At 45.7% G+C, this 11238-nt stretch overlaps 2 non-coding genes across 2 annotated transcripts; both read right to left on the reverse strand.

Moving 5' to 3' along the window:
* Window positions 1-7399: 7399 nt before the first annotated feature.
* LOC146205635 (U1 spliceosomal RNA) lies at window positions 7400-7563 on the reverse strand. The gene has a single exon (XR_014704612.1). It is a non-coding gene; the product is annotated as a U1 spliceosomal RNA (small nuclear RNA).
* A 2801-nt stretch (window positions 7564-10364) lies between these two features.
* LOC146205636 (U1 spliceosomal RNA) lies at window positions 10365-10526 on the reverse strand. The gene has a single exon (XR_014704614.1). It is a non-coding gene; the product is annotated as a U1 spliceosomal RNA (small nuclear RNA).
* Window positions 10527-11238: the final 712 nt, after the last annotated feature.

Genomic DNA, 11238 nt, shown 5'->3' on the forward strand with positions numbered 1-11238 from the left:
ATGGGGTCGCTCTCATAGTAAACAGAAGAATTGGCAAAGCAGTGCTAGGGTACAACCCCAAAAACGACCGAATGATTTCACTTCGGATCCAAGGTCACCCTTTCAACATAACAGTTATCCAAGTCTATGCACCGACCACTGCTGCTGAAGAAGCTGACGTTGAGAGATTTTATGCGGACCTACAATGCCTTTTAGACTGCACCCCATCATCAGACGTCGTTTTTCTCATAGGAGACTGGAATGCTAAGGTCGGGAGTGAAGAAATATCCGGAATTACAGGCAAGTTCGGTCTTGGTGAGCCAAATGAAGCTGGGCAGAGGCTAGTAGAGTTTTGTCAAGAAAACAACCTGACCATAGCGAATACTCATTTTCAACAGCACAAGAGGCGCCTGTACACATGGATTTCACCGGACGGTCTGTACAGGAATCAGATCGATTATATTATTTGCCGGCAGAGATGGAGAAGCGCTATACAAGCAGTAAAAACAAGGCCTGGGGCCGATTGTGGCACCGATCATCAGCTTCTTGTTGCCAAAATTAAGCTTCGATTGAGGAAAACGCAGAAAACTAGAAGGCCTTTCAGGTATGATCTGGATCAGATTCCATTAGAATATGCTGTGGAAGTGAGGAATCGATTTCAAGAATTAGATCTAGAAGACAAAGAGCCCGAAGAGATGTGGACTGATGTTCGTGATATAATACAAGAAGTTGCTACTAAGGTAGTTCCAAAGCAAAAGAAATGCAAAAAAGCAAACTGGTTATCTGAAGAGGCTTTGCAAATAGCTGAGGAAAGGAGGATGGCAAAAGGTATGGGGGAAAGAGAAAGATACAAGGTTCTCAATGCGGATTTTCAGAAAATAGCAAGGAGAGATAAGAATGCCTTCCTGAACATACAGTGTCAAGCAGTTGAGGACAACAGCCAATTAAGGAACACAAGAGCTCTGTATAAGACAATCAAAGATATCAAAGGAAGCTTCTGTGCTAAGCTGGGCGTGATAAAGGACAAACGAGGCAAGGACCTCACTGAAGCCTCAGAGATAAAGAAGAGGTGGCAGGAATACACAGAAGAACTGTACAAGAAGGACCCGGATGTGCAAACCCAACATAGGACGGTTGTGATTACTGATCTCGAGCCGGGCATCCTGAAGAGTGAAGTTGAATGGGCCTTAGTCAGCCTTGCTAAGAACAAAGCTAGCGGAATTGATGGTATTCCAGCTGAGTTGCTTCAAAACCTCAACCACGACGCTGTTAACACACTGCGTACATTATGTCAAAAGATTTGGACAACCCTGCAATGGCCACAGGATTGGAGAAGGTCAGTTTACATCCCCATTCCAAAGAAAGGCAGTGCCAAAGATTGTTCCAACTACCGCACGATTGCGCTTATTTCGCATGCTAGCAAGGTGATGTTAAAAATCCTGCAAGGTAGGCTGCAGCAGTATGTGGATCGGGAGCTTCCGGACGTGCAAGCTGGGTTTCGCAAGGGCAGAGGAACTAGAGACCAAATTGCCAACCTTCGCTGGATCATGGAAAAAGCAAGAGAGTTCCAGAAACCCATTTACTTCTGCTTTATTGATTATGCGAAAGCGTTTGACTGCGTAGATCACAGCAGATTGTGGCAAGCTCTCCAAGAGATGGGAGTTCCAATTCACCTCATCTGTCTCCTCAGGAACCTTTATGATGGGCAAGAGGCCACAGTCAGAACTGGGCATGGTCTTACTGATTGGTTCCCGATTGAGAAAGGGGTGAGGCAAGGCTGCATACTGTCGCCCTGCCTATTTAACCTATATGCAGAGTGCATCATGAGGAAGGCCTGTCTGGACGAGTCATCAGCTGGAGTGAAGATTGCTGGAAAACGTATCAACAACCTTAGATATGCGGATGATACCACTTTAATGGCAGAAAGTGAAGTGGAACTCAAGAGACTACTGATGCGCGTACAAGAAGAGAGTGAGAAGTTTGGGCTTAAACTGAACATTAAAAAGACGAAGATCATGGCGTCTTGCCCTATCAAGTCCTGGAGCATCAATGGACAAGAAGTGGAAGCTGTGACAGATTTTCTGTTCTTGGGCGCCAAGATTACCTCGGAAGGAGACTGCAGCCATGAAATTAGGAGACGCCTGCTTCTGGGAAAGAGAGCAATGGTTAGCCTTGACCCGCCGAGTAAAGAGCAGAGACATTAGTCTGCCAACCAAGATCCGTATAACCCGTGCTATGGTCTTTCCAGTTGTGATGTATGGATGCGAGAGTTGGACTGTGAAAAAGGCTGACCGCCGAAGAATTGACGCGTTTGAATTGTGGTGCTGGCGAAGACTCTTAAGAGTTCCTTGGACTGCCAGAAGATCAAATCAGTCGATATTGTCGACCATAAACCCTGACTGCTCATTGGAGGGTCAAATTCTAAAGTTAAAGCTCAGCTACTTTGGTCATCTGATGAGAAGAGAGGAGTCGCTGGAGAAAGATTTGATGTTGGGAAAGGTTGAGGGTCGCCGGAGAAGGGGTAGGCAGCGAACGCGATGGTTAGATGGCATTCTCGAGGCATTGCAGATGAAGCTATGTGATGTTAAGAAGATAGTGAGAGACCGGAAAGCGTGGCGTGACATGGTCCATAGGGTCACGAAGAGTCGGACACGACTGAACGCCTGAACTGAACTGAACAGTTAAGCATGTAGGATACTATAGCAGCCAGGCTGAATGCTCTTGTATCTTTTATTTTGTTTATTTATCAGTTGACATGACTTGCTAAAAGAAAATGTCTAAAAAATACGGCCTATGTTTCTCTTTCAATAGCCGGCTAAAAGCATGTCTTTTTCTTTTGCTCTCTGGAGGCGGTGGGATATTATAGTATTTGCTAGCGACTTATTTAGGATCTTTATAGTCATGTGCAGCAGTCATGTTATAGCCGTTTGTACTTTTAACTTCCGTTAGCAACCTGCATGATTCGCAAAACGATTTTGTACAGATAACGTGTGCTATGGATTTTTTTTTTTTTTAGTTGCAGTCTATAGCTTTGTCTATAAGTTTCTTTAAATCTCCATAGAGAAAAATGCACCGCTCGGTAAATACTTATCTGCGGATCAATCTGTGCAACTAATTTGCAATGAGGCTATACCATTACTTCGCCTTACTTCTTCGTTTCATGTGCAAAGGGGGCTATCGATTACGTTGTCTTTTTAGAGCGGCAACTTTAAGTCGAGCACCGGCGGACTGCGTCCGTTCGACCTTCATCTCAGTCTTAATGTGAAACCTTCGAGTTAAGTTGTAGTAAAAACAAGTGATTTAACGTCGTGTAGCTTACATCGTGTATAATAGAAGCACGTGTTATATCTTGATTCATGTCAAGTATAATTCGGGTCAAGTATAATTCGCGTAAGCATAATATTCGTGTCAAGTATAATTGAGCTTTACTGATTGCACGTCCTAATAATTGAAGTTAATTTGTTAATTGCGTCTAAAAAGGGAACTTCACGCTGCATAAATTATATATTGTTGTATAGCTTATATGCGAAGTATAGTTGCATACCCTAATTATAGGTTTTAATGAATAACCGTTGTTATTTAATTGTGAGAAAAATTGTATTTACGTGGCAGCATCAACTCCTTTATCGTTGCATAGCTTATATTGAGAATAATTTCATCATTCTACTTGTAAACCTTAAATAATTACCGTTAATGAGGCGTTATTAAAACTGAATTATTTACTGCAGTGTAAAATTATACATCGTTGAAAAGGTCACGACGAGTAGAATCTAAAAACAAACTCGAAACTACGCAAAAGATATGCAAAACCGAGATATCACTTGTCTAACTTGATTTAACCGTTGTTAAATCGCTACCAGTATTTCTGTAATAATGCTTGTCGACGATTCATTTTTAAATTGACGATTTCGCATGAACTTCAACTCCCAAACGCGCTTTTTCATCCGCGACCTGGGGCACCAGTTACCGCGACAGGGACCACAGGATGAGAAAGCGTGTGTGTGGGGGAAGGTGGGGGGGGGGGGGGGGGGATCTCAATGCAGCGGCATGCAGTTTTCCCGGCTTTAGCATCAAAATCCTGACCTAATCTTTCTTTGTATAGCGTTCCGCTTAATGCCATGCCATTACTCATCCAACATTCCATAAATCTGTTAAACGTTGGAGGCTACTTGCGACATAGGATTCGAACCAATGACATAAGTTCATGCCTCCCAATTAATGTCTTCATGACTTTCGTATCGCAGCCGTCCGCCGGTGCCATACCATTTGTCCTTGCATACAGCATACATGTATTAGTCAGATTGGAAGCTGTATCGCGACAGGATTTCCAACCGGAGACATATATGTACTACTGCCAATTGCATGCCTTCAAATCGAGGGTTCGGCGATTGCGACTCTCATAAGCCGAGTGAAGCATGGTAGTCTAAAGAGAACATATAAACATAAACACCTAATAAGTCTATATAGATTCACAGGCATTCACATCTCTATAGCACCTACAAAATGCTGTATGCGTACATGGGCTGTGTAGTTCTATAGACTCTTAAGCCAGCTGGAACCATTTGCATGGCTAGAAGTCTGTAGCTTTGCCGGTATTGGCCGAAAGAGAAAATTGTGTGGTAGATAGTCTGCAGAATGTATTGCATGTACTTTACTGAAGTCACCTGAAACAATTTGTAAGACCCAAAGTCTAAAGCTTCAGTGGCATTTACTTGCCAATATAGGGTGCTGCAGTAAACTGTACGACTGCCGGTCTGCAGCTTGAGGGAAGCTTTCCAGAGCAAGATAAATAAATTTTGTACGGTTCTGGACATGAAGTGCGCAGGGTATAGAATTTTCAATAGCTGCTTATAGGTATTCTTGTAGAACTTTGTAGCCAACAATAAAATTCCATTGGCATATTATATGGCCAAAAACTTTTTATTGCCGCGCATAGACCATTTTCGTATGGGGCACTTTGACTCTAGGTGTATGATAACGCAGCAGTTTTACCAATTAATTCTGCACATTTTGTAGGATGTGGAACTGTATAGTTGTGTATCTGCTGCTCTTCAACGCGGCGCCCTAAGACCGGTACAAAGAGCGCACCCCTGCCTGGATGACGCTGATGACGTCACGCGAACACAAGAGGCCGTAATGCGGCGCTCCGACCGGCAGCTGCATCTTCCTGCAGGTCAAACCTAACAGGTGGCTCAAGAAACACCCCATGTCGGAGGCGCGAAAGGCGGGGTGTGGACTGATGATGTAGCTATATGGTTCCACTACTTGCGACACCACAGGTCGCACGGAGAAGTTACTGCGAACCGAAGCTTGCGAGATAATTACCCGTGGTAAAGTGCCTATTAGGGTGGAATAGATTATTGACGCTGACAGCGCCCTGTGACACTGATCATGTTTGCAGCTTCATTAATTATTCAGTTCTTACTGAAGAAATAATTTCGAGAAAAGAACCATTAATCGCTAACTACTGAGCCCCCGTGTGGAGAGCAGGTGTTTTGAAAGAAATTAACGCGGCGCCACGCACGCGAGCCGTAAGAGACCCCAGGACCGTTAACGATGTACAAAGCCAACGGCAAAACCAGCGGCTGAAGGCGCGTGCAGGAGACCACGCTTATCTTCACGACGCATTCGCTGTTTCCGGGTGTTCGTGTCCTCGCCATCGGAGCGACCCGGCTGACCAACACGAGCGCAATGAGCGAGAGAGAGCACAAAAAAAAAGGAAGCGCGAAAGGAACGAACGCCTGCGGAGCGCTTTTCCGCAGCTATGCATTTATATCTGATAATGTAGAGCCATTACCAATACGGGGGTGACTACAAAGCCCCGGCGCATGCACTCGCGGAAGCTGTGGCGACCGGCGGCGGCGGCGGCGGCGGGCGCGCCGTAAAAGAGGCGATCGATTTCCAGTGCCGCAACTCACGACTGCTCGCGGCCGGTGCCAAACCTGCCGACGCGCGGCGTGAAAGCCGGGGCCGCGAGGCACTTTCGGATGGAAACGGCCCCGCAGGGTCATCCATCCGCAATTAGCTGCCATCGGCGAGCTTATCGCGGCCGCCATCGGCGCTACCACCGGCCGGCCGGGCCCCACTTAATCAACTTAACAAGTAATTTGGCCGTCCTGGGCCGGCCTGCTCGCGCCTCCGTTGCGCTCTTTGGGAACTTCCCGACTGGCCTCATTTAATTGCTCTCTTTCTCGCCACTTTTCATTTTCTGGCGCACCTGTCAGCCGTGTGCGCGCGCGGCTATGCGATGCACTAAACTGGCAAAAACAGGCGGGACGCCGCCGCCCCTTCCCTCCGCGGTTCACGGCGTGCTCGACGCGCTGAGTGCACACCTGACGCCCAGGCCGCTTGTAGAGATCTCGTAAGTCCCCGGACGGTCTCCTTGCATTCCTCTCCCTGGATCTTGTCAGGGGGCTGGAAATTCTTTGAGGGCGGACCGCCAGCTACGTACTCAGCTTCGCACGATCTGCCTCTTGCATAGATGTCGCAGTAACGAGTTAGCCTGAGAACTCAATCAAGCCAAGGCGCCCAAAATACAGGGGCAGTTATTTACGAAGTGGAGAGCCGGGAACATATATCCAAGGGTATAAGGACGTTAGACATGCACAAAAAAACAAAAAAGAAAAATTGAGGAAAGAGTCTCACTAGTATAGGCCGCTGATGAGATAACACTTCTTAGACTAATGAGTGGAGATTCAAAGATAAAATCTGATTGTATTGCATTAGCAAAACTCTCCAACTTAGCGTCAAAGAGAACTTTGACACGAAAGAAAAAAAAAAATAGACGAGTGGGTTGTCTTACGGTAGCTGGAGAACATGTTTAGTATCATGGTGATAAAAAAAATACTACAGGCGAGGTGAATGAGATTCAGTTGGAGAGAGATGGCAGAGGTTTTTTCGTTCTCCAGTTGGTGTGTATATATATATATATATATATATATATATATATATATATATATATATATATATATATATATATATATATATATATATATATATATATATATATATATATATATATATATATATATATATATATATATATATATATATATATATATATATATATATATATATATATATACACATAGGCTGCTGCTGCTGCTGCTGCTGCTGCTGCTGCTGCTGCTGCTGCTGCTGCTGCTGCTGCTGCTGCTGCTGCTGCAGTAGCAGCAGCACCCGCTTTAACACGCTAGGCACACATGACCTTTTGTGGCCTATACGTTATGTGCCCGCCTGGAATGCAGATGGCTTGGGCTCACAATTTTGGCCTCTTTGAACCAGGCTAATTTTTAACAGTGTTAGAATCGGGGGGTTCTGCCGCCGCCCAAACAGAAGGCTTCAAGGCAGCCGAAAATAATAACAGCATCCAACTGGAGGCCTGTGGAGACGGGATTCGATCCTTCTTTTGATTTCAGTGCAGGGGTTGGCGCGTACGCCAAACCCCAACTACCAAATATTTAATGCTCCAGCTTCTCCAGTTGGGGAAGTGGCGGGCATCAGCCGACCGCAGTGTAATGGACGGCCTCCACCCGGGAACTCGGCCTTCCGGATCGGCGAAGTTCCAGCACCACAGGTACTTAAGGTGTAGTCCCTCGGTGCCCGAAGAGACCAGGCCTTCAGCGTCCGTCAGTATTGCTTCGGTGCGGACAACTTCCTTTCGAACAAATATCTCTGACTACCAGGCTTCCTGTTGTGGAAACAGAACGCGCGCGAGTGGTAGGCATAGGCTGCGCACCTCTGAAAAATCGAACATGTGCGGAAACACGGAATTTTTCAGTTAAATGGCATAACGTCCCCATGAACGCTGCACAGAGTGCGGTTGCGTCGCAAGTTTGGTACGAAATAGCGTCCACATAGCCGAGTTCGATCCCGTCGGTCTGGAATAGTATTTCACGCGATGACAATAAAGGCCGTTGTCTTCTTCAATGGCATATACGTACCAATATATATATATATATATATATATATATATATATATATATATATATATATATATATATATATATATATATATGACGGGTGGCCTTTCACATAAGAATTCATGGTCAGGAGTAAGTATGAAATACTATAAAGTAAAAAATTAAGGGAGCTGTAATTAGGCGAGTAGCGACGTCTATGCATGTGGAAAAGGGATCCGCTATAGGAGGGTCGACCAACGGGAGCCGCTTAACTCGGGCGCGTTAAATGCAGAGCATCAATGCTCCGCCAAAACGTGCGTTGGGAAATTAAACTGGGCCACCGTGGTCAAGACGCTCGGCTACTAATCTGCATGGAGTTGCCAACTTCGAACCCGACCGCGGCGGAGGCGTTTCGATGGAGGAAAAAAGTAAAGGCGTCCATGGGCTGCGCGACGTCAATGCATGTTTAAAACCCCCATGTGGTCGAAATTATTGAAAAAGGCTCCACTACGGAATCTCTTCCAAACCTACATTTTCCCCTTTCGCTTACGGCGCGGGTCAGGTGGAGCGAGGAGTGTGACAGGCACGAAGCCTTTCCTTTCCTCCGAAGCAAATTACATTTTACTTTCCATTGTTGGTAAGCGTACTATTGCCAGGATAATTTATCTTATATTTTTTTTTTCTTCGAAACTATATATTCATTCTCCCGTAGATTCACTCAAGTCAAGGCTCGACAGGAAATAATTCATTGCTCTTCCACCGGGAAACAAATTTAAAGAAGTTGGAGAGAGGAAACTTGCGGGAAGGGGGTGGATAAGCTGGTTGGACGCAGTTATACGAAGAATAAGGAAGGTTGTACACGGTTCGACGTTTTGAATTAGGGGGACACTCAGACTTCGCCTTAGGAGTGAGACCACAGCACCTTTAACAACAATTCATAATTCCGCGATTTTGTATCACATCTTAGGGGACACATGCGCTTAATAAAGGTCAAAATTATTCGGCGAAATCCAGGGAGGCGGAATCTGAACTTGTATCCTGATGCGTACAGCATACGCGCTAAAAATGATTAAGGCGCTTAAGCTTCGCCCTTATAGTAAACACGATAGCACCTTTAACGCCGCTTTTATATTCAACGATTTTTTTCTTCAACATTTAGAGCGCAGCTCTTTGGCGCCCGTTCCTAGATTTCACGTCGTCGTCGCTGTCGGCGTTGTCCCTCGTAAACAGCTCCGCAGCTGCGGCAGCGCGCACACATATTCTGTGGACACCGTAACCGCAGAGAATCGGTGTGTTGATTTATAGAAAGGAAAGGCACATTATCTGTTGTATTCGGCTATTTAGGATATAAAATAATAATAATAATAATAATAATAATAATAATAATAATAATAATAATAATAATAATAATAATAATAATAATAATAATAATAATAATAATAATAATAACAATAATAATAATAATAATAATAATAATAATAATAATAATAATAAACTGTTGCTTAGGAAGGGAACGGCGCAGTATCTGTCACACTTGTTTCTATGGACACCTGAACCACGCCGTAAGGCAAGGGAGTAAGTTGTGATTGAAAGTAGAAATAGAAGAAAAGGAGCCGTAGTGGAGGGCTACGGAGTAATTTCGACCCCCTGGGGGATCTTTACTATCGCACAGCACACGGACGCCTCGTCGTTTCGCCTCTGTAGAAACGCAGCAGCCGGCGGTCGGGATCGAACCCGGGTACTCTGGCATGGTAGTCGGGCTTCGTACCACTGCACCACCGTGGCGGGGCAGCCAATTAACAGGCACATGGCCTTGACTCGCTAGCGGCGTGAGCGGCATCAGTCAGTCGCTGGTACCTCTTCGCCGCGCAACTTTCCTACAGGCCCAAGCGCTGCCTCCTGCAACCTCCCGATACCTTAATTGCTCTTTACATTTCTCCGACCACAAAGCTTCCTTCACGACAGTCAAGAACTTTTAGTGGAATATTTCCTGACGGAATATGTGTGAACAATAAAAGAGTTGTCCGCAATAGTACATACATGTCTTGTTCGAACTCTTTGCCTCAATCTATCGAAAAAGGTGAAACAGCTAAAGTTGTACTCAAATTTCGCATAAGAAGTAACGTAATCGCCGGCGTTTTTTTATTTTCATTTCAATAAATTTTATTACTGTAACACCAGTACAAACCATAAACACACGTTAGTTATACCCATACGTACCACAGTGCGTTCACTAGTTGCCCTTGTAACACGTTTGGCACATATGCAGATGGCCTGGGCTCACAATTTTGACCTCTTTGAATCTTGCCAATTTGTTAACAGTGTTTGAATCGGGTGGTTCTGCCGCCTAAACAGGAGGCTTCAAGGCAGCAGCAGGACAATAAGTGCATCCACACTGGATTGCTCTGGAGGCCTGTAAAGCAGGACAAAGATCATTACCGCTATCACTTTGCGTGAAACTCGATCTTTCTTTTGAGTTCAGTGCAGGGGTTGGCGCTTACGCCATACCCCAGCTACAAAAAATTTAATGCTCCAGCCTCTCCAGTTGGAGAAGTGGCGGGCATCAGCCGACCGCAGTGTAATGGACGGCCTCCACCCGGGAACTCGGTCTTCTTGAGCACCGAAGTTCCAGCGCAATGTAAGATGTTTTCTGTCGGTGCCCGCAGAGACCAGGTCTACAGCATCTGCCAATATTGCTACGGTGCGGACAACTTCCTTTCGAACAAATATCCCTGACTACCTGGCTTCCTGTTGTGGAAACGAGACGTACGCGATAGGTAGTATAGGCTGCGCACCTCTGAAAATTTACTATGTTTGAACACACGGAATTTTTCCGATATATGTTATAACTGAAGGGCTGTTTTACTTTATCTTGTTTCGCTTCAAGAGCAATGCACTTGGGCACGAAACCGCGTGCTCATGAGATCGCCCCGCGCTCTGTTCGCAAGCCACGGCCCGGCGCCAGACAAAGATGAAGTTTGCACTATAGGCGACACAGCGCTAGGAGCTCCGCAATAAACTCCCGCGGTGGTTATGTGCCGTTATCACTGAGGGCTTCATCACTATCATCAGTCCGAACCCCAACGTTGGCAGAGTGGTTCTTCCTCGACTTAGCACTGACACACCTGAGCACGGAGCCACGCGAGTTACGTGCTTTGAACCGAATTTTAGCTCCCGGTGGAGAAATTTGGGCATGTGAATTTCCTTTCACCATGGGCTGATATGACCGAGGCGCCTCTGTAAATATTGGGGGGGGGGGGGGGGGGGTAGAGTCTTGTGGTGGTTAGATAAAGCTGTGTGTCGGCCTGGGAAGGTTGGAAGTTGGCCTGTGGGTAGTGGCTGGACGCCCGTGGGGGGT

The sequence above is a fragment of the Amblyomma maculatum genome, chromosome 1 (genome assembly GCF_055883805.1).
Source record: "Amblyomma maculatum isolate TAMU_Amacu chromosome 1, ASM5588380v1, whole genome shotgun sequence".
Classification (NCBI taxonomy): Eukaryota; Metazoa; Arthropoda; class Arachnida; order Ixodida; family Ixodidae; genus Amblyomma; species Amblyomma maculatum.